This window comes from Dermacentor silvarum, chromosome 3, assembly GCF_013339745.2.
Source record: "Dermacentor silvarum isolate Dsil-2018 chromosome 3, BIME_Dsil_1.4, whole genome shotgun sequence".
NCBI classification, from domain to species: domain Eukaryota; kingdom Metazoa; phylum Arthropoda; class Arachnida; order Ixodida; family Ixodidae; genus Dermacentor; species Dermacentor silvarum.
The window spans coordinates 231,449,480-231,454,619 of record NC_051156.1 but is presented as its reverse complement, the minus strand read 5'-3'; the positions used below and the strand labels follow the sequence as shown (position 1 = coordinate 231,454,619).

Genomic DNA, 5,140 nt, shown 5'->3' with positions numbered 1-5,140 from the left:
TCGCATATAGAAAGACGACTGGAAAACAGTGAATTAGGTTTTGACTTATCCTACATGCGTAATGGACAAATGGTGCAACAGAAGGTCCCTGGACTGATGTACGCAGACGACATTGTGTTACTAGCGGACAATAAAAAAGATTTACAGATACTTGCGAATATCTGTGGGAATGCAGCGACAAATCTAGGCCTTAAGTTTAGCACAGAGAAATCAGGAATTATGATCTTTAATGAACACACGAGTAACTTTGTGGTGTCAATTCAACAGCAAGTAATATCCATAGTGAAGCAATATAAGTACCTCGGCGTACACATAAACGAAGGAAAGAATTACTCAAGCAACCACCAAGATAATCTGAAAATAAAGGGGAAGCGGAATGCAGCAATAATAAAACACAGAGCACTGTGGGGCCACAATAAGTATGAGGTGGTGCGTGGAATCTGGAAAGGAGTAATGGTGCCAGCGCTAACATTCGCAAATGCCATTATATGCTTAAAATCGGATATATTGACGGGTTTGGAAGTTAATTAGCCAAAGATCAGTAGGCCGGTTGGCTTTGGGAGCACACGGTAATACGACAAATGAGGCAGTGCATGGATACATGGGTTGGGCCTCTTTTGAAGTCAGAGAAGCACAAAGCAAAATTAGTTTTGAAGAAAGGCTCAGGAACATGGATGAAAATAAATGGGCGGCTAAAGTGCACAAGTATCTCTACATGAAAAGCGTGGACACAGAATGGAGGAAGAGGTCAAGGAAGTTAGCAACCAAGTACAGGATAATCGAAACTATAAATAGACAACCAGGGGTCATCAGAAAGAAAGTGAGAGAAATAGAGACCGTGAATTGGATGCAAAGAATGGAAACGAAAAGGACAATGGAGATTTACAAGAATGAGAAGAAAGAAATTAGAAGGGAAAATCTGTACGATAACACAAAGGGCAGTGCCTTGCTATTTGAGGCTCGAGCCGGTTGCCTAAGGACGAAAACATATCGGAACAAATATTCGGAGCTAGATGAGACATGTGTATGCTGCAGTAAAGATCCAGAGACCACTCAGCACATCCTAATGGAATGCGACGGGATCCACCCAGCGAGAACCGTAGGTAACGTGCAACTCCCAGAAGCGCTTGGGTTTAAAGTGGAAGGAAACAAACAGATCAGCAAGAGACGATTAGAGTACTGGTGGAAAAAAGCAGGGAAAAGATGGATACGACCTGATCTCTTAAAATCATAGGCAGCGGTACAAGGTAAATTTTTGAAAAAGAAAAATAATGAGAGGTATACAAAAATGCTAGATAAAGAACATGTATAGTATACCTGATTAAATCAAGCAGGCTAGGTGACTATTTGTCGCCGCCCCGTTTCAAAGGGGATGCCAATAAATTATCATCATCATCGCCGGCGCGCCGCTGGCGCCTTACGACACCTGAACGTCGCCCCCGAGGGCTCCGATGTCGCTGCGCATGCGTGAGCTGAGAGAAGGTGAGAAAGGAGAACAATTCTCCTTTGCCGGATGTGACGTCACATTATTGTTTGTTTTTTGCTTTTTGAAATAGCTACTCTCGAACTCAGACATTATGGTTCGCGCCTCGTTCGCGCGCGCATTGTGAGCATTCAAGTTTCGTTTCTTGCACTTGCTTAGTAGCTGAAATTGCGGACATTGCAGGGTTGGGCTTGATGACATTTGTTGCTCAGCTGCCGCGACACATTTGGAGCAAAGGTGAGTGTCGTGCGATTGCCCGTTCTCTAGCTGACACTTGTAAAAACAACCGGTTGCGCATTTGAGCTGTGGCCGATGTGATCTCGAAATTCGAAGGAGCACGAAACGGCTGTCGCAGGTCTCGTAGTGATCGCAGGATAATTTATTCGTTCGTGCCTTCAACAAGTACTATCACAGTTCCTACGCGTTACCCCGATGTAAAACGAACGGCGGAAGCGTTCACGCGCCGGAAAATGCATGCACTCAACTAGCTCTATCGGTGAATGCCGTCCTTTGGTATATATCTCGTGCGTAAGTCTTTGTTTCTCCATCTCTATGGGATGACTACGCTATGCGCCTCTTATTTACCCATGCAATTCAATTACCTTGCTGCTGCATTCAATTACCTTGCTCACTGCTTGCGCTGACCGCGGTAGGTGCGTCAGAGGCTTTCATTTGTTGCAGTGAGATAAAGAAAGCGTATTTCTTTCACTTACAGCTTCTTAGCAACTCTTTTGAGAGCCGTGGAGTTAAATCGCGCAATGTGTACGTTGTGAGCAAGCTGTTAACCAAACCCGCTTTACTGCTGCTGTCGCTTTTACGGGCACCTTCAAAATTAAACATATATGAGTATATGAATTCAGCTCACCTTTCTATACTCATCCGTTGCTTTCGTTGTTCGTAGATCATGTGCGTACCTTTGCAACCGTAATCGACATTGTAAAAACAGCAGGAAGGCAGATGACACAAATACTGTGTCCGCCTTAATTGTTGTCTGTGCTGTTTTTATAATGTAAACAACTCCACACACTTGCTGTTTACACCAAAACAATCTTGATATTATTTTTTTTTCTTGTAGGAGGATTTGCTTCTAACTGCGGCAGTGACGTTGTGTATTGTCCTCAGGAATGCTTGCGGTGTGCACATTTGTCTAATTTGTTTCACTGTGCTGCTGCTGTCTTTACAGCTTCTGCTTATTTCCTTTGGCCGCACCTTATATTTGTTGTCTTTGTCAACATCTGACCTGTTTCTGCCTTGTTGAAAGCAAGTGGCCACAAGTACTGCTTAGTTTGCTCAGTCTAAACCTGGTATGTATATCTATTTGCTAAGGGCATGCTTCTGCTCCTTTAAAGGTTGCTTTAACTAATAGTGGTTTGAGTCATTGTGTATGACACCAGATAATTATTGTTCTAAAATGGTGGCAAAGCTTGTCCGTGCACAGATTTAAAGTATGGAGATGCTAAACATTAAAATGTTCCAAGTTGCCACAAAGTATTACACGCATTTAAATTTGCAGTCGCAAAAGACGTACTAACAGTATAATCCACAAAATTTGCTTCGAGGTGTCTTGAGACAATGAATTGTAGAGAAAGAATTCTATTGTGAGTTGCCAATGCTTGTCGTGAGCTCTAGCCCATTTTTCTATGCAGCCACTGTTGCTTCGTTGTCTGTGCTTGTTACTAACAAGAAATTGAGCTCCGTGGTTCCCCAGATTTTTGTAGCTCATAAAATGCAAATGTCTCGACATTGGCAGCCTTAGTGCCTCAAGGTAGAACACGAGTGTTCATTGGCCAGTTGCCTGCTTTTAATATAATGTTGTATTTAATGTCAGGGGTTTAAAGGATACTTCACATCTGCCATCATGGCTGTTTGTTCTGCTGTCTAGCACTTCCAGGACAAAGTTTGGTACACATGTGAAACTATCCAAGAAAATGGACATTGGGACAACTGCTGACGTAGCTCACTTGGTAGAGCATCGCAAGCGCAAAGCAGAAAATGTTGGTTAAACTCCAACCGGCAGCAAGTTGTCTCTTAATGCAAAGGATTATCATGATCTATTTTCGAATTTCTTAGTACACCTGCCCAGGTAGCTTCATTAATAATTAGTAATGCTCCTGATGGTGGGTATTGAACACGAGTCCCTAGTGCAGCAGCCCAATTATTTGCCCATTAGGCTACAGATGCATGCATAGCTCGCCAGATTAACCGCACTGGTTCTCTCGTAGCAGCTAATGCTTTCAGGTGTTATGTGACACTCTCAGAGTTTGGGATTCACCCGTTTCAGCTCATATGCAACATATAAAGCAGGTGTTGTGTTTGCTTTGGTGACGCGTTGTGCGTGCAATTGTTTTTGGTTTCTTTATTTTGGTGTATTGTGCTTTGTATTCGATATGGTGCTGGGCATTACCTCAATCACAGCTTCGATGCTGTGCCCAAAGAAAAAAACATTTGTAAGCAGGTGCTCGAGTGACGTGAAGCTCACTCTCCCTCATTCTCTCTTGCAGGTAGTGCATCCAGTTTAGCGCCGTGCACATGTGTACGGACGCGTGCATGGACGTAACGCTGCTGCCCATCGCGAGTCGTAAGCGGAAAAAAAAGGCCGACTGAAAAAAAACAACAAGAAATATAATAAGCTGCACGATCAACAGATTTTTGAAGAGACCGTTTCAACAGAGATATCTGAAGCAGATCGTTATTGGACATGAAGAAATGTGCAGTGGATAACAGCAAAACATGTGGTAACCGACTGACTGACGGTAGTAAGGCTCACAGCCTAAGTTTTTCACTATTTACACCGATAATGTAGCACGTATTTGCGCAATTAAATCACCTGCTATGCGCAGCAACCGCACTCAATTGAAGCCGCCAACGCAGCGATGCACCATTTGCTATTTCAGGATCACGAAAAACAATGTATTCACCGAAGTACAGCGGCGGTTGACCTGTCGGCAAGCTGTTAATTCACATATGGCGAAAGCAAATGTCACGGCGTCCAAGCCCACGAAACTGTGCTCACAAGAATATCCCGCAGCTTGGGCCTTTCCGACATGCACAATAGCGCACGCAGAGCGTGGTGCAGCCGACACCCGACATTCGTGACTGATCTACGTTCGAGAGTAGCTATTTCAAAAAGCAAACAAAAAGAAAGAAACAATGTGACGTCGCATCCGGCAAAGGAGAGTTGTTCTCCTTTCTCACCTTCTCTCAACTCAGGCATGCGCAGCGACCACGGAGCCCTCGGGGGCGACGTTCAGGTTATACGAACGTCCGTGAAAGCATTGCTTTCGAGCAAACCTTTTCAAATTAAGTTTTCGCTCATGTCCACGAGATAGCAAATTTCAGTGTTACATTAGCCGCTATATTTTCCAATTTCATGTGACCTAGCTACCTCAGGTTGCATTTACGCACCGAGGCTTTTAACAAAAATAGTTGTCAGCTGAAAATCAAAGCGGTGGTGCCACTATTTGGATGTTGTGATATTTGTGAAATTGATTATATTTTTCCCCTAGTCATGCTAAACTACTTACCGGTCACATGCTTGGACTTCTGAAGGAGCACTTGAAAGGTTTTCCTTCCAACCCAGTATTGTAACTGACGCCTGTCAGAGGTATGAGGTGGTATTTGCCCCTGCAGCACTGCATGAGTTCAGATCCAGATGTG

General features: G+C 43.8%; 1 long non-coding RNA gene across 2 annotated transcripts; it reads left to right on the top strand.

The window, feature by feature from the left end:
- The first annotated feature begins 1,420 nt into the window (after window positions 1-1,420).
- LOC125944457 (uncharacterized) lies at window positions 1,421-4,871 on the top strand. 2 transcript variants are annotated; one of them, XR_007466211.1, is made up of 4 exons: window positions 1,421-1,482; window positions 1,667-1,720; window positions 2,667-2,787; window positions 3,985-4,871. It is a non-coding gene; the product is annotated as an uncharacterized LOC125944457 (long non-coding RNA). The 2 variants fall into 2 exon arrangements; XR_007466210.1 differs by lacking the exon at window positions 1,421-1,482 and having other exon boundaries at window positions 1,586-1,720.
- Window positions 4,872-5,140: the final 269 nt, after the last annotated feature.